Consider the following 19,542-nt stretch of genomic DNA (forward strand, 5'->3'; position numbering starts at 1 on the left):
GTTACTAAATAAATTATGGTTGATGTCTACACAATTTGAGCGTTTTGAACAAAGAAGTGAAATATTTGTTTTGGTTACGAGACCAATGGGAGAAAAATTAGTCAAATATTTCAAAGAAATGCTACCACTTTTTACTTGCGCCACAACATTAAGCCCATGTATCAATGTGACGGGCGTAGAGGCTTTGGTTACCAAAATTTCCATCTCTTTAAAGTTTCACAAAGATGACTCAAACTAGTTTCGTATCCAAATACACCATTTTAATAACAGTTTTGCTAATTTATTTGACATTTACACTACAAAATATGGCAATATATCAAACACTTTTGTAAGTGTTACTGACTCTACTGGTAATGCATTGGGTAGTAGTGGGGCTCGAACGGGTTTTCATATTAAACTCCATAACTACCTTTTGGAGGAACAAAACAAACGATCATGCTCATTAACCCGTAGTAGCGAACATAGAATTTATATGGGGTCAAACATTTTAAAATTGATGAGTGCACCACAATTTAAAATTTTGGATCTTTTGGCTTGGTGGAGAGAAAATGAAGCATAATTTCCTATTCTCTCCGTCATGGACCGTGATTTACTAATCGTCCAAGCTTCCATGGTAGCTTCAGAATCCACTTTTTTCTTTTAATGGTAGAGTTTTATCAAATTTGTGGAAGAATCTTACCCCGATTGTGGTAGAGGTTTGCATTTTCTTGAAGGATTACTTGGATTCGGTGGAACGTGTGCAACACTTGGCATCACTAGAAGGCCCACTAGCATAAAAAGATGAACCGGAGATAATGGAAGAAGAATATCATCAAGGTTTATCAACACCTCCGATAGTAAACAAAGACGATGATGATGAAGACAAAGATGAAGATGAAGAATATGGCATTGATGAGACTCCTAACCATTTGCGTGGCGGTTGAATAAAACTTTAGTGAAGGTGACATGAAGTGGAAGACCACAAAAACTCTTTCTATTTGTTAAAATGTTATAATGCCACTTTGTTATTATCATTATTAGTTAGCTAGTTTCTAAACTCTTTCTATTTCGACGTTTAGTGCATGTTTTAACTATTTTAATGAACCTATGTTGCATTTTGTGTTATATATGAGGTCCTAAAAATGTTCTTTTTAAAAAAATTGTACATTTCTTATCAGATCCAAACCAGATTGGATTAAACCGATTCGGATTTGCTAAAGGGAGAACCGGTCAAAACCAGTTTGAAATCGGATCAGATTTTTGGTGAAACCGGATTCTGATTGACGTTATCAAACCGGATCGGATCTGGATCCGGATCGGATCGGATTCGCTGTTTGTGCATCTCCAATTAGGAGGTACATAACTACTCACTCGTACAGTTATTGGAGTGCATTTTAGCATTGTATCTATGTAAGTGATAAATGTGGATCTGTATAGGGCATCACTTGATCATTAGGCTTAGGTTGTGAACTCATGGTTTGATCATTATACACATATGTACTTTGTATCTCATGTTAGCATCGAACTTTGTTTCTCATGATGGTAACAAAAATTATTTCTCATGATAGTAATAGACTTTGTTTCTCATGATGGTAACATAATTTATTTCTCATGATAGCAATGAACTTTGTTTTTCATGTTAGCAAAGAACTTACATTTATGGAAACTTTTTATCAATATTACGATTTTCATGATTTGAAACTGTGTTATGCTATAAACATGTGAACTCACCAACTATTTCGGTAGTCGACCGCTCATTTTACATGCTTTTTTAGAAATCATCTATTAAGATGGCACGTAAGGACACATCACTTGTCGGAGCATTCACATGTGTTATTGTTCAAATACATTGTAATTTGTAATAAACGTTGTTCAAACTCATTATAAATTGTCATGCTTCTTAATACTATGATTGATGTTGTCTTTTAACTTTTTTTATGAGACCCTTTGTACTATTACACCTCATGTTTCCGCTTTAGCGGAGTGTGACAGAGAATGGTATCAAAGCCGAAGGTTATAGATAACACCAATTTTCCTTTGTAGAAATCAAAATATAGCAAAAAAATTTCAAAACAACTTTTACAAAACTGAACATACTACTGGTATAACTAAGTAGAGTGTACATTATTCGACTTTAATCAGGTATAGTCTGGCCACCTATGCTTAATTAAGGAAAATTACTTTTATACTAGAAACTATTATGATAGAATTATGTTCAAAACAACATTCAATTTAAACTTTTGAAAAACAAAATTTTCCGTTGTATGTGTAGGCAATGCAAATTATAGGCATTCATCTAGTTACACTTAGAAACTAAGTGCACTATTATCACAATGTATTTAATTCGAAATATTGTTATCGCTTATCAAATGCTAGGCTAACTAGTTAGGTTATATCACTAGCCGCTCTAGGAACAATCCACTTATTGTTGAGAACGAGTATTCTTTGGTAGCTATTGACTCTAGACGTAAGGTTAGCAACTAGAGAACCACTAGTGACAATCATAAGTCGACACTAATATCATTTCTACTGCAATATTTCTATGTCTTCTACATACTAGAGTTACAATTAGGAAAAGCATTCCGATACTAACAAGGGTGGCAATAGGAGCATCGTTGTAGGAGGTAGAAGAGTCACCACAAGTAGTCACTTGGATACCATTAATGATCGTTCCTGATATGACTCACGATGAGAAAAGAGGTTTAACCCATTGTTGTCAATATGTGAGAGTTCCCCTCTATACTACGGTTTAATCTTCCGCTTGTTTCCACGTTGAGATTAAAACTTAGCCAAGGATATCACTTTTAACAAAAACGTTTTCTTTAGGTATTCTTACCCTACCGTCTTTACTTCGCATATCTGAATTCAAGCATAAACCATCCCCTTTATGACAAAAATTTACAAGTCTTAGTTCAAGGCCCCTAGATGCACTAGTGATCGTATCAAGTATACCATCATCTTACACTTTCCAAATTACTAACATGTCTCATGCCCAACCTTTAACCTTAAATTTTCATGCCTGTTAAAACATTGCACTACTTCGTTGTACTAATCTTTCCTATAATTTTGAATCCTCCTTCGACCCTTATCGTTTTCATTCGTTTTTTCGAGTCCTTATCGATATTACTGATATTCATATCGTTATCAAGGATTACATCCCCTAACGCCATATGTCGCATGCCAAACCTATAACTTAACCTTTCACCTCTCTAAAAGGTGTGGAACTGCATATGTACAGTAAATGATTTTACAAACAATTTTGGAGGAACTCATTTGTACTCATCATAGTATTTAGGTGTGATTAGCTATGCTAATCCACAAATCCTATCTTAATCTTCCATTAAAATCCTATTTCATTCACCGGTTCTATTTATCATTAGTAAAATATTTTATTACAATTACATATAGTTTAATAGACATTTCCTAACCATGTAAGTCATATTTCTCCGTAAGAAAAACCTACTTTACCTTGCTAACTTACCCTTTTTCTAAAAACTTAATTAAACCGAAGTTGATTCTAACCTTGCCATTTCAGTTTACTTTCAAATCGATTTCAATAGGTAGATATGCTTTTAAGGGCACATAAACCATTTTAAACATGGTTACCATTTAGTCACATTTTAGAAATCTTAAAAACATTTTATTTTATTGAAGTCTTTAGACTCTATATGGTGGAACCCACACATATGGCATCGATGCTCGGTTTAAGTGTAAAAGATTCATTGGGCCTTTTGAATAACTTTTGGTTTGGCTCTTTTTGACCACTTTATCATATAGTCATTTTACTTCATTTAATCATGTTTTCATAAAATCCAACATAATATCCTTACTACTACATACTCCGAACATGTTTATAAGACATCATTAATGCCAACATTTCAAAACATAACTCACTTGTTTAGTTTGTTTCAAATTAGCTTTATAATCTATAAAGTTTCTAAAATTTACAGCATTATAAAACTTAGTTTTCACTTTTAAATATCTAGTAACAAACTTTTAACAATGTATCATAATTCTTTAAACGTATTGAGTCTTTACCTTATCCATTTTAGCCATTGTTGGATTCCAATCTAAAGAGTCAAAACAGTCAGATTTTCAATTACCAGTTTTAGCGTTCCTTCTTTTTCACAAACGGAGTTTAACTTAATAGATAACTAATAAATTTTAAGCAAACCTTATCAAACACGTTAAAACGTCCACATGTCTATTTAATCATTAACATACATCAAGGATGGAAGTTGGAAATATATCTTAACATAGTTTTAAAATCTACCTACAAATATTGTCTTTAAAATTTTAACAATAATAATTGTTGCTACTGCTGCCTTCCTTTTTCTTTCCCCCGCACTTGATTCATTGCTATCTATCTGATTCGAGATATCACACACCCATAATAATAACATAATATATGGTTTAACTTTGTTTGTTTGTTTGTTTGTTTTGTTTTGCTCCCCTTGGTACCATATTCGTACGCATAAAGAGTAGAAGTCTACCATTTCATTTAGAGCAATTAATATGTATATACTTGTGAGGTGTAATTTTGACTTGGTCAACTTGATATATTCAACAACACCTCCTATCATATACATTTGGTTTTTATTATGAAATCTACCGTATTTCAATTGATCCTTTGTACAAAATGTAGCAATTTGATTAAAAATGCAATTTTCATTGTATATCCCTTACAATTAATACAAAATATGAATACCCTTGTGTTTATCATCTTTCTAAATCGTGAAAATAGTTGTGAAGAGTTATATTCTTCTCATATATTTTCTTTTCTTTATAAACATAGACTATTTGAATGTTACGATTACCTATCCTCTGAAAGAATGTTGTCTTATTATCGCTAAATTAAGAATGCACCATTTGTAATGATTTATATGTTTACGCCTTTCTTAAAATAGGATTCTACTTTGCCATTTCCATTATGTTCCTAACTCTTTAATTTGTTATCATATATATTCCAACTACTTGTTGATTTGTTTTAGACTTGACTTAAACGATCGGATAATTTTTCAAAAATTGCAATATAAATATTTCTATACAAGTTTTCTCATTGATGACTTAAATCTTTAACCTTAATAAATTTCTTTATTATTTTACTACTTCGTTTGATCGCCACACATATATCTTCATTCTCTTGGAAATATTACACATTTTGATAACAGTGAGATTACTTATCATTTCTAAACACTCCTAATACTACCCAGATAATGCGATTTAATTTATCATAACTTTCATCATGTACATTTAGAAATAATGACTCTTTAAGTATGTTCTTCAAATGCGGTTTTATTGTATTTAGAGTACCCGTAATAGTAACTATAGCCTCGAAGATCCACGATCATTTCATTATATACTTTGTAGATGATACTTATATAGTCTTCACATTTGAGATGTACCAAAACTTCGTTGACAAACCTTAGAACGTATTTTTAGGAACTTACCTTCAACTGCTTCTCTTTCATTTGTGCTACCCTTCCCATTTCGGAATATATCTTTGACAGACCTAGTAGCCAACCCACAAATGAACAATTTATCCTTAATCTCTTGTTAATTATAGGCGAATTTACAGTTAGTGTTGAATTAGAATACGAATGAAGGATCAACACGAACTTAGCACTCATTGTAATTGGAGCTTCCAAAACACTTATAACAATCTCTTAAGTTAGAAACCAGGTTGCCATGGTTGGATTATGATTTCCATGGTCCAAATTTCCCACAATCTAGACTGTGGAACTCGAATTAGGCAAACACTTGTAACGATGCGAAAAATCCAAGGTAAAATATTCATTTTTAAAATAATAAATTATATATAAAATTGATCTCAAAACCATTCAAGATAAAAATAGCGTTAAACATCAAAGTAAAAATTATCAATGCAGAATAAACTCTAAGGGATGTTGTGCAGTCACATCAGGCACTTCCCATTCAAACCGGAAGTACTTGAAACCATCAACATAAACTATAAGCACAAAGGCTAGTGAGTTCTACTAATAAAGTGTGGAGACTGCCCTCAATCATAGATATCTGAAACACCCATGCACTGTTGCTACTCGGTTGCTCACACTGAGCACATCCAAATAACCCTTAACCAATAATTAGGACAATTTCCCATAAATCTAGGTCCAATTCATGTCTACTCGTAACAATGGGTAAAAGACTATTTCACCCATCTAATACTTTGCTGAACAAAGCAAGGCCCAAACCCAAAATGAATCAAGGTACAAAAATTTCCCAAAAGCTATTCAGGTACGTACGCCCAACGTACCAACCGGGTACAACTAGCATACAATGCTGAACCCTTAATTTATCTCCAAACCTCTTAATGCCTTAAGAAAACAAGCATATATTCCATATGTGATTGTTATGGGACGTCATAACTGATAAAGTTATTGACTTTATAACTTTGCATGGCTTAATGGTGCCGAAACCAAAGCCCTAAATCTCTAACTTCAACCATTGACCACCAACTCATGCATGCAAGGAAAAGAAGGACCAAGATCACATTTTTAAGGTTCCTAATAACTACATAGTGGATAAAGTTTTAAAATTTATCCATTAGAATGGTCAAACAACCAAGATCTAGTCTTTAAGTCTCAAAGGATGCAAAAGTGCATCTTTTTAAACTTAATCCATTAATTCCATGCCTCCAACCTATAGATCAAAATCAATATGATGTTTATATTGATAATGTTTCCAACTTTATCCTCAAAAAGATCACAAACTTTCAAGATCTAAACATTATGCACTAAAGTGACCAAAAGCTCATAACACCAAAGACTAGCTAGATCTATCAAATACATCATGAAGATTCGAGGTTTTTTTTACCTCCAGTAGAAAGATCAAGGTGAACAAGATTTAGATCTACAAGCTCCAAGAAAACCAACACCTCTCCAAGGAATTCTTCTTCTTCCAAATGCACCAAAAGCGACCAAAAAATTACTCAAAGGCTCAATATCCTTCCAAATGGGGCTAGCGTTTTGAATTTAGTGCTAAAGGGGATGGAGGCTGAAGATAAGGAAGGTTGGAAATGAGTTAAAGTATTTAAATAGGGCCCACAACCCAAAATTAGGGTTTGCATCTGATCTGCATACGCCCAACGTACTCCAGGTATGCGTAACATTCTGGGTTGGTCATCCATGATTATTCATGCCAATACGCCCAACATATGCCCTGTACGCCTAACATACCCGACTTACCCCTAAATCCTCATAACTACTAACAGTCATAGCTGTTGGGTTTCTATGCATCAAATACACTGTAAACTAGGTAGCGGAAAAATCAAAGCTATGATATACCGAAGTGTACATGCACCTTAGTATGTATGGTTTCATGATAATTACATCAAACCTAGAAAACAAAAATACAAAGAAGAAAGCATACCTGTAACATACACATTTTGAAATCATGTATTGTAAATTATAAAAGAGAATAATATAATGTGAAATTGAGTGTTGAGTTCTAACTGATAGTTTTTACTAGAAATAAAGTAAAACTATGTTTAGAATCACTCAGAAAATATTGGAATTCTTATGAGATTCCAATAAAAAGTCAAATAGTGAAATTTTGCGAAAATATAAATTTTGGGATAAGTAAAATTTTAGTATTGAAAATTTGTAGATAATCTCGTTAGAAACTTGTAGGCGAAAACCTCGTCGAAATCTCAGTTATAACAAAGAAGTTATGACCAATCGAAGATCCGCGACAAAACCGGCATGACGCCGACTGACGTAAAAAGTGAGTTTTTGATAAAATATATTTTAGCCTTAGTGATCTAAATTAAAGTCGTAGTACTTGTTAAACCGAGAAGTTCGATAAAAAGAACGCCAAAATCTGACTTCGTATGAGGAAGTTATGATTTATCTAAGTTTCGGAATTGCAGTAGACAATTAAAAATTCGAATTTTAGATCGAGTGATATTTAGCCGATACAACCTAAATGAGAATTGAAGATCTCGTCATTTGTAGTACAACGGTAAAAAGTCTGACGAAAACGGATATCGTATGAAGAAGTTATGAATTTTTAACGGATTTACCAGTCCCAGTCTGTTAAAAATAATAATATTAAAAATAAATTCAAAATTACCTGACGATGTCTAAACGAATGTTGTAGAATATATTCCCGCCTTCGCGTGCATATAAAGAACGTCAAAAACGGAGCTCGTATGCGAATGTTATGGATTTTAGATATTTGGGCACAAAATCTGAGAAATTTCGCATGCATGGCTCGGATTTGACCACGTACGAGCCTCACATGCTTGATGTGTGTCGGATTGTGATAGGACCGAAGGAAGGTCCAACCGAAGCCTTCTGAGTGTCGCATATGTGGCATGTCCGAGGTGAGCCACGTCTCACCTACGATCTGTTGACGCGCCTTCTACACTTCGCTCCATGTCACCCCTCCGAGCCTCGCACCTGGCCGCCACGCATGTACGACGTCTGGCCACCGAACCTCGCTCTGGCTGCCGCGTGGTCTTCGCAGCTGCTGACTCCTCCAGCCTCGGATCTGACCCTCACATCTTCGCCCCTATAAATAGAAGGCATGCGAGATTTTCCGGGTAGTTTTGGAATTTTGCCATTTTTCACCCCTAAATCCATATTTTCACTATTTTGACATCCCCCGAAGCCCTGGTGTCATTTCTAACATCCGAAAGACGCCCCGAAGTGCCCATGAATCCTGAAAAATTTATCTTTTCGGTTTTGAAGCTCTACCTTCGCAGAGCCCGGTTTTCAATTAAACTCCCGGTTTTCAACATAGAAAGTCATATTTAAAGCCAAAGTGCTGTCCAAATTACTATTTTAACCCCCGGTTAATTTAAGGTGAGTTCAATATATAGGAATAATTGTATGTTATATGTTATATGTGCTATGTGCTTTTCAGAGGTATTATTCCGGGTTATATTCCCGTGCTATTTTTATTCGCTATTTTTAATAGCAAAATTATACCTTTGACCCTATGATCACTGAAAGGACTTAGATTCACGGTGGTACTGGTATGTAGCCTCTGGCCATGTAGAACATGTCTCGTAAGAGAATGACTTCTACTCTATGCCATTGGTAGAAGGTTAGATAGGACTGGTATGTAGCCTCTGACCATGTAGAGTATGACTCCGTAAGAGAATGACCTCTATTCTATGGTATTGGAAAATGGTTAGACAGGGCTATAAGCCTGAAATCTACCAAGATGTTAATCATAAATCATATATCTTCTGTGCCATTTGGGCTGAAGCTTTATTGATGCATATCAAGTATTGAAATCCTTATGTCTTATTGATTGTATATATTTGAATCAAATCCTCGATTGATATGAAAAGTTTGTCACTTGATTCACATATGCCCTTGTTGTTCCTTGTTTCTCTTCGCTTCTAGCATATTGAAGTATATATATATATGGCATAACGCTATATTGTATCTATTATTGAACTCACTAAGCATCACCGCTTACCCTCTTAATGTTTAACAAATTTGCAGGTGATGAGTATCCAGTATAGTTTTATACTGCTGGAAGATTTAGAATAGTTAATACTATTTCTCTGTATTTAATGTTCATGTATGTATATGAATAACAGATTCCTGGGTAGATATGTAATGTAATAAAACTTAGTCGGTTTGTATCCAATCTTTTGTAATCACTTTATCAATATAAAGTATTATTTTATAATTATGCATGTAGCATGTTTTGAGGAAGTAACTTAAGAATAATGTTGTGAAGTATGAAAGTTTAGGTCTTTTAGAAATACGAAAGTTGGGGTCTTTCAATCATAGTATCAGACCAATGGTTTACGTGAACTAAATAGCACAGATTGGTATTTAGACTTAAACTATTGGAAGTTCAATATATGAATGGATTCATAATAAATATATGGATACAAACCATAGGAAATACTTATGTGGGGGATTGGGTGATGATAAACCCTACTATTCTAAGATATTAAGTTACTTCACAATTTTCAGAAAATTAGTTTAAGTGAACTACGAATTTTGAGAATTTCTAAGCTTAAACAAGAATTATTTAGTAAAGATGATACGATATGTATCTAGCATATTTTAGGTTGAATACCTAATGGAGTCAAGCAGTAGAATATTAAGAGGAGATATGCCTTATATTCTAATATGTGCTAAATAATAAATGAATATAGCATGCCTTAGGGTGCTTATCTATAATTGCTATTATTTGAGAAAGTTTAAGGTCTGTTGCCGACCTTGGTTTAGAAAATTTTATGTTCAGAATTCTAAGAATTTTCGTAATAGAATTTTTCGAAGTGATAAATAGACTTATGATAGTTGAAATCGATAAGTTTATAAATAAACGACTGTGAGATATCGTAAAATAATAAATATGAATTGTTATCGTAATAAGTGTGTTAATACCAATAGAGTGGTAATATACATTTAAAGTATGTTAGATATATAAAAACATCTTTGGAAGAAAGATGTGCGTTTGAAACACGTTTGGGCGAGACAAATGTGTTGGTGCAAATCCACGAAGTTGTTCCACCGCTGTACAGATTGAAGAAGTGATTGTTTAAATGAGTCAAAAGAACCGAAGATGGTGATCAGTACTTTGGCATTATCGCAATTAATGTTGTACAAAATTTAGAAGAGTTAAATGAACATCAAAAGAAAGGCTAATGAAGTTTTCAGACTCAATAGGCCAAGCCTTTGTGATGTAGTATGTAGTTTGAGTAGTAACCCTATAAAAGATGTTCAAACTTAGTATTTAATAATACTAAGTGATGATTGACTTCTATCCCATCCTTATAGAAGTTCCATTGTGTGTTAAGCCGACTTTAACATACAAGATTGGGATGGTGAATTGAGTCATTTAGTGGTAAAAGGCTAAGCAACTTACTTGTTTAAGTAAGGTAGAATGCTTAGTTGAAGAAGCAATACACGCATAATATTGTATGAGAAGAGATGTTGTAGTCAGTAATAACAGAGAACCAACTTGAAGCTAGTAGAGCTTGCTGAGATGCAACCGTATTGCGTACTTCCTAGGATAGACTCCTATGGAGTAGATTTAAAGGAATACACCTAAGAGAAGAAGAATTACTCATATACAGGAATGATGATGTCAAGGAAGAATAATGAAATGAAAAAATGTGCATGGTGAATTATATGAGTTAAGAGATGATGCAGATATTTGGAAACCATTTGTCTTCACGCTACAAGAGTAAATTTTGGTATTACATGTCTTGCAAAGTAGACACTACCCGAGAAAGAATTTATACGAAGAATTTGGAAGTGAAATTCCTATTAACCTAAGAAAAGTATTAAAATATGCTAGATCAAGCATATGCAAGAGAAGAATCCTAGAAGGCGAATATAGAAAAATCCTTGTTTGAATACTTTCATGTGTGATAAGTTGCTTTGTGAAAACTTTTGAATAGTAACTTGGAAACTGCGAGACAATACTTGGGACGAGTATGAGTAGGTGTGAATGGTAGTAGAGGCATATACTACCAGAAGCACAGGACTCACACTTGGATCAAGGAAAGTCACAAGGTTACCAAGAAGCTAGAAATCAATTATGTTTTTGTTCGAGTATATCGTTACCATCGTTTCGGTAATGACTCAGAAGATGATTGTTTTTCCAACCTTAGTGGTCATATCAAACCGAGTCTGAAATAGACAAGTATGTTACATGGTTCAGAGAACCAAGATCGATGTAACATCCGACTTAATCCAGAAGATTGAAATGAAAGATAATCGAAGCGATCAATAGAAGTATCGCGATCATCGTTATAGTAAAGAATTTTGTAGCAAGAAGTGCTACATGCTAGAATATGATTATATTACATTAGAACATGAAGGAAGGTTACTTACATAATAGTATTTGACAATTAAAGCCGAGAGTTTGGTTCGTTATGTGTCTCTTGCGTTATGCAATTGAAAGTCATTGGAATATGATAATTTAAGTTATAGCAAAAGTAAAGAACTTATCTTGGGTTTAGTCTATAAACCAAGAAGGAGCAGGGATCTGCAATGAGAATTGAGTTTTAACTCAAAGATTTGGATCAAAGGATCAATAGAGAATGATGAGCGGATGCAGATTTGAGCACCGCTAGTAACTAAGAAGTTTGAAAGGTTTGACAATCATTTGGCAAACCAAAAGTTAAAAATCGTACATTTTAGATTACCACGGAAGAAGTAAGTTAGGACTCGAATGTTGTGACTAGGAATTTTATCGTAAACTCTAGATCTGCTCACATCTTATTTGATTATGATGCCTTAGATTCTTTCGCGCCTTATAAATTCACACATTCTTTTCAAATCGCTTGTTACACAATTGTCCAATCATTTCATATAGATGACATGGGAAGTCTATCATTACTTGCTGATAAAGTCTATAGAGATAGTACCATAGGAATTGAAGGTTATAATCTTTTTGCTAACCTAATTCCTATCTCCTTGCCAAACTTTGATATTATTCCCGGCATATATTGGTTATCAAAGAACCACACATAACTCTTGTGCTATGAAAAGATACTCCAATAGAGAAATACGCGCAAGTATACTTGGACGGAATTGTGGCGAGACATGGTGCGCCACTAAAGATTATTTCCGATTGGGATACTCGTTTCACTTCTCACTTTTGGACAAGAATGAAGCATGAATTAGGATCTCGAGTTGCACTTAGTAGAGCTTATCATCCTTAGACAAATGGTCAGAAGAAGAGAGCAATCCAAACAGTAGAAAATATACTAAAGGTATATAAAGTATTGTATGAGCGTAAATGTCATACTTAAATATGTTGGAATGACGTAGGACAGAAGATCTTTGGAGGCTCTGAAATGATTCAAGACATCACTGACAAGATACAAATTTTCCGAGAAAGAATGAAAGCGGCCCAGGATCGACAAATGTCCTATGCAGAAAAGAGGAGACGACCCGTAGAATTCTGGGTGGATGATTTAGCAATACTGAAGGTATTTCATGGAAAGGCGGTGTGTGACTTTGGAAGAAAGATCGATTGGTAAGCAAGCATACTGCTTGGAATTCCGTGAAGATTTGGCAGGTATTCATGATGTATTTCATGCAAGCTATCTATGAAAATGCTTGAGCGTATATGATGAAACGATTCCGTTATCTTAAGAGAAATTGGATAATAAGTTAAGATATGTAGAAAAACATGAAAAGATCATAAACAAATGAACGACTAATTTATGTAATAAAGAAGTGAAGTTGGTGCTTGTCAAGTGGAAACACTATTAAGGCCCAAACTATACTTTGGAGAATAAGAATGAGATAAGAGCAAAGTATCCTCATTTATTTTAATCATTATGATTTCGGGGACGAAATCCTCAAAAGGAGGAGGTATTTGTAACATACACATTTTGAAATCGTGTATTGTAAATTATAAAAGAGAATAATATTATGTGAAATTGAGTGTTGAGTTCTAACTGATAGTTTTTACTATAAATAAAGTAAAACTATGTTTAGAATCACTAAGAAAATATTGGAAGTCTTATGAGATTCCAATTAAAAGTCAAATAGTGAAATTTAGCAAAAATATAAATTTTGGGATAAGTAAAATTTTATTTTTGAAAATTGTAGATAATCTCGTTAGAAACTTGTAGGCGAAAACCTCGTCGAAATCTGAGTTATAAGAAAGAAGTTATGACCAATCGAAGATGCGCGACAAAACCGGCACGACGCCGATTGACGTAAAAAGCGAGTTTTCGATAAACTACTTTTTAGTCTTAGTGATCTAAATGAAAAGTCGTAGTATTCGTTAAACTGAGAAGTTCGATAAAAAGAACGCCAAAATTTGACTTCGTATGAGGAAGTTATGATTTTTCTAAGTTTCGGAATAACAATAGACAACTAAAAACTCGAATTTTAGATCGAGTGATTTTTAGCCGATACAACCTAAACAAGAATTGAAGATCTCGTCATTTGTAGTAGAACGGTAAAATGTCCGACGAAAACGAATGCCGTATGAAGAAGTTATGAATTTTTAACGAATTTACTAGTCCCGGTCTGTTAAAAATAATAATATTAAAAATAAATCAAAATTAGCCGATAAAGTCTAAACAAAAGTTGTAGAATACATACCCGCCTACGCGTACATATAAAGAATGTCCAAAAGGAGCTCGTATGCGAAAGTTATAGATTTTACAAGTTTGGGCACAAAATCCGAGAAATTTCGCATGCATGGCTCGGATTTGACCACGTACGAGCCTCGCATGCTTGACGCGTGTCGGATTGTGATAGGACCAAAGGGAGGTCCAACCGAAGCCTTTTGAGTGTCGCGTACGTGGCGTGTCCGAGGTGAGCCACATCTCGCCTACAAGCTGCTGACGCGCCTTCTACACTTTGCTCCAAGCCTCGCACCTGGCCGCCTTGCATGTGCGACATCTGGCCACCGAACCTCGCTCCGGCTGCCGCGTGGACTTCGCAGCTGCTGACTCCTCAAGCCTCGGATCCGACCCTCGCATCTTTGCCCCTATAAATAGAAGGCATGCAAGATTTTCCGGGTAGTTTTGGAATTTTGACATTTTTCACCCCTAAATCCATAATTTCACTATTTTGACATCCCTTGAAGCCCCGATGTCATTTCTAACATCCGAAACACGCCCCAAAGTGCCAGTGATGCCCGAAAAATTTATCTTTTCGGTTTTGAAGCTCTACCTTCGCAGAGCCTGGTTTTCAATTAAACTCCCGGTTTTCAACATAGAAAGTCATATTTAAAGCCAAGTGCTGTCCAAATTACTATTTTAACCCCCGGTTAGTTTAAGGTGAGTTCAATATATAGGAACAATTGTATGCTATGTGTTATATGTGCTATGTGCTTTTTAGAGTTATACTTTCGGGTTATTTTCCCGTGCCATTTTTAATAGCAAAATTATACCTTTGACCCTGTGATCTGTGAAAGGACTTAGATTCACGGTGGTACCGGTATGTAGCCTCTGGCCATGTAGAACATGTCTCGTAAGAGAACGACTTCTATTCTATGGCATTGGAAGAAGGTTAGATAGGACTTGTATGTAGTCGTTGACCATGTAGAGCAAGACTACGTAAGAGAATGACCTCTATTCTATGGTATTGGCAAATGGTTAGACAGGGCTATAAGCCTGAAATCTACCAAGATGTTAATCAGAAATCATATATCTTCTGTGCCATTTGGGCCGAAGCTTTATTGATGCATATCAAGTATTGAAATCCTTATGTCTTATTGATTGTATATCTTTGAATCAAATCCTCGATTGATATGAAAAGTTTGTCACTTGATTCACATATGCCCTTGTTGTTCCTTGTTTCTCTTCGCTTCTAGCATATTGAAGTATATATATGGCATAACGCTATATTGTATCTATTATTTAACTCACTAAGCATCACCGCTTACCCTTTCAATGTTTAACAAATTTACAGGTGATGAGTATCCAGTATAGTTTTATACTGCTGGAAGATTTAGAATAGTTAATACTATTTCTCTGTATTTAATGTTCATGTATGTATATGAATAACAGATTCCTGGGTAGATATGTAATGTAATAAAACTTAGTCGGTTTGTATCCAATCTTTTGTAATCACTTGATCAATATAAAGTATTATTTTATAATTATGCATGTAGCATGTTTTGAGGAAGTAGATACCGCTTCTCTTATTAAGGAAGAAGGAACAAATAATATTCGACAACATAGTTTTTTCTACTTCATCATGTCACACATGGACATACCTTTTACAACAACCAGTTACAGATAGCGTTGGGGTAGAACAATGCTAAATAGAATCATAGAGCAAAACCCCACATGTATCTACGTTTGAATAATAGAAGATATTATCGTCTTAGAATTACTCGTGATTGTATCTATGAAGTAATCTCTAAGTGCTGGTTGGTCCAATATTTAAATCTCTATTAACTACTCATGAGTGTTAGTGCAATCTCTATGCTATGTCCAATCACTATGGGAAATCCACTAATAATCATGACAATCTTGAATCACTACTTACTTCCAAGAGTATGACCGACTGTGGATATTTGAGTAAATTAATACGCGAGAAGTGGGTCCCAAACATGCAAAAGGAGAACCCAATGGTACATTAATTGAAATGACAAATTTCCATCATACATTAAGATCTTCGCTTAATTATCACCATATCAAATTAACACTTATACTACTTAAGTTCTCAAGTTTAAAACAAACCAAGCTAAGAGTGCTTAAGCAAATTAATTGGCAAATCTAATGCCTCTCAACTTTGTTTGTCTTTCAGACTTGTTAGCGGCATTGGCTTATGAAATGGATCAAAAATATTATCTTTCGATATTACCTATTGACTATGATGTCTTTACATTTGAATCACTATCAAATGTGTTGGTACTTACTGAGTGTGTGTCTGTGAGCTTGTGTGACTTGGGATCCATACTCGAGGTAAGATCACCCTTAAATTCACAAGAGCCTCCAAAAGGACTATCAAAAAATTTAGTTTTCAACAAGGATGTCACTAATGAATCTCTTATAGTCACATTGTATTCTTTGCAATTTAACCAACAACAATATACTCTAAATTTGTTGAATCCAGTATGGTGTATTACTTGGTACTATTCCTTGCGAATACATCATCATTCAGTAAAATAATTAATTTCGTCTACACACGTAATCATGTTTATTGATGTGGAAGTTAGAATCAATGTAGCTTTTACAGTGATCTCTTACATACTATCAAGATCTTTTCCTTTATCCTCCTAGGACACTTCAGAATATTCTTGATATTGATTTCTTGACTTTTGCCAAATTGATCTTATCCAACTTGTCATGCTCAAGGCATACAAGTCTCAAGACAGGTACATGTCATGACATATATCATGGATCTCATAATAGAAGCATTAGGGACATGACTCATTTCCTTTAGCTTAGTAGTATAACAAGCATATTAGCATCGCTCAATGTCATGCCATATTTTATTAAGCACAAACCTTTCCAAGTTCTGCATGTTGAGTTTTCTCAAGAGTCAATGTACTTTGGCTTAATCTAATGAATCAATTTGATCTATCTCCATAGATCCTTTGTTGAATCTAAATTTGTAGTTTATACTTTCCATTTCTAGGAATTTATAGTTTCCGGTCTAGGGCTGATAATATGCTTGGGTTTCGTTGTAGCTTGGACCGAAATCACATGTGATTTCAGTCTAGCTATTGGGTTTTGGGCTTGGGTGTTGTCCTTATGTATAAATATTTGGTTAATTGGAGTGTTTGGGGTTTAGAAAAAGTGTCTAGAGAGGAGAAAACGTTCTAGGGGCTGCCATTGTCATATTATTGTGTTCTATAGAGAGAAAGTAGAGAGAACAAGTGTGTGTGAATCTTGTGTACATGGATCATCATTTAATATTATTGTAGCATTGAAGATTAATCTTGTTGTTGTTCTTCTTCTTCTTGTTCTCTATTTCATCTTGCATCATCTACTTGATTGGGATTTCGCACCATCAAGTGGATTGGATTGAGACGTCAAAGCGATTTGGGGACTTATAGCTGGTATCAGAGCATGGATCGTATCAATTAATTTGGCAAGACTTTGAAAGTTTTTGGATTTTTTTTAAGGTTTTCGCATTTTTGATTTGTTTTAGAAGAAATATTGGGTGTTTGTTCTTCATGTTCTTCATAAAATTGACTTTTTGATTGAGTTTTGCACTAAAAAGTTGAACAAAAATGTGTTTTTGGTCGTTAACAGCGAGACCTCAACGACGATTTTCGGTCAGGAGCTAGGCTTTCCAAGGAGTTTATGGCTGAATGCGAGATTGCGGTCTGCGAGGTTTGCGGTGGAGTGTGCGAGGGTTTGCGGATTCGGACATTTTCGGTGTACGTGTTTGGTTCTCATTTTCGGTCTTCGCGTTTTCGGTAAGCAGTCCTTCTCGGTGCAAGACTTCTTGGTCGGCTTGAGAAGCATCACGATTTCGGTCTGAAAATCAAAATATTCGATTTTAAAACCTAGTTTTCGATTAAATAACCTCGTTTATGATAATAAAGCTTTGTATTTAGTCAAAAAGCCACGTATTCCGTCAGATACTTTCATTTTGATCTTAAAATTTTCGTTTTCAGCCTAAGTTTTGACTTTTAGTTTTTGACTTTCAAGCTTGACTTTTAGTAACGACCTAAATTTTAAAAGATTTTTTTATGTAGTCAAATAAATTTGCAATAATCATGGAATTCCCAAAAAAATTGTTTTCAAATCCACATTCATTATAACTTATTTAAAAACATTAGAGTGTCCCATAACATACAAGTGAGACAAAGAGTGCATGTCGCGCCATCACGCCTTTCCCGTGCCCTAGGTTCGTATTTACCTAAAAACAAATCCAGAAATGGTAAGTTGAAAGCTTAGTGAGTTCCCCGGAGCATACCTAGACACAACCACATATAACATATCATACTAGCTAAATAGATATACAGATCACATAAGCCATGCACACAACAGATAAGGATGCGGTGGGCTCGTCCCCAAGGTCTTATTCCAGGATGCCATGGGCTCCCCACATGGTGTTAAACCTAAGTGCCATGGGCACTCCCATGGTCTTTGTGTCACACCCCGAAACCCAGGATGGAAACGTTTCGGGGCGGAGGTGACTTCATGTTAAGTATCACAACTAATGTACATAGTAAGCGAAGTAAACATAACCATTACATTACATAAAAGTATTTACATTTGTTTGAAAGTAAAGTGTTACAAGTGTTATATATATACGTCATATAAACAAAAGCTAAAACGAGTTTTCTATATGCTCCGTCTTCTCCAAAAGATCACAGGTACTTGTCTAATGTGGACCTGAGAATACAAGCGGTTTGAAAATCAGCATAAAGCTGGTGAGTTCATAAGTTGTTTGTTTGTGTTAAAAGAACATTTTTCCTTTAGTTTTCTGAAAAGTTGTTATCCAAGAAAATCCCATATTTTCTTATAAAGACAGTTTAGTTAGAACATCTGAATTGCCGTTTGATACAACATTCGATAGTTTAATGCGTAAAACTATAGATTGAAAACCCCTGGGAATACCATCCAGTATAATAGTAGGTAGTTTTAATACATAAAACTATAGATTAAAGGAAGATATAAAATCTGTGAATAAACTTATATTTTAATACGTATTGTGAGATGTATAACCATGCTAATGTGACCCGAGACCTCCTTGACGTTCTTCAGGCGTCGGACGATAATTTGTCACCCCAGGCGTGCCCGCCTAACTGTAGCTAACAGTTAAGGTGTGGGATTGTCAGTCCCGAATAGATCTATTCACAAATTCCACACTCTCCCTCCAGGAGACTCTGTTTATACTTCCGGGGAGGATTTACTAATAACCCGAAGGGTATAATGAAGACTAATGTCACAAGCTAGTATTAAATTATTCACGGTGTACTCAGTCGTTATCGAATATCATAATTGTTTCGAAACATAATAAAGTATAAATAATTGAATACAAGGAAACTATCTGGCATAATACTTTACATTAAACAGAGATAAACTGAATCATACATAGTTTATCAATTGACATTGCATGAAATCCGAACTCATATAATGAGAATTGAAGATCCCAAATTAATCCCATAATAATTTGATTAGTTTGA

General features: G+C 34.6%; 1 pseudogene; it reads left to right on the forward strand.

The window, feature by feature from the left end:
• Positions 1–794: 794 nt before the first annotated feature.
• LOC111898479 (uncharacterized) overlaps positions 795–19,542 on the forward strand; it is a 28,433-nt pseudogene continuing 9,685 nt past the window's right edge.

The sequence above is a fragment of the Lactuca sativa genome, chromosome 7, assembly GCF_002870075.4.
Source record: "Lactuca sativa cultivar Salinas chromosome 7, Lsat_Salinas_v11, whole genome shotgun sequence".
Taxonomy (NCBI): Eukaryota; Viridiplantae; Streptophyta; class Magnoliopsida; order Asterales; family Asteraceae; genus Lactuca; species Lactuca sativa.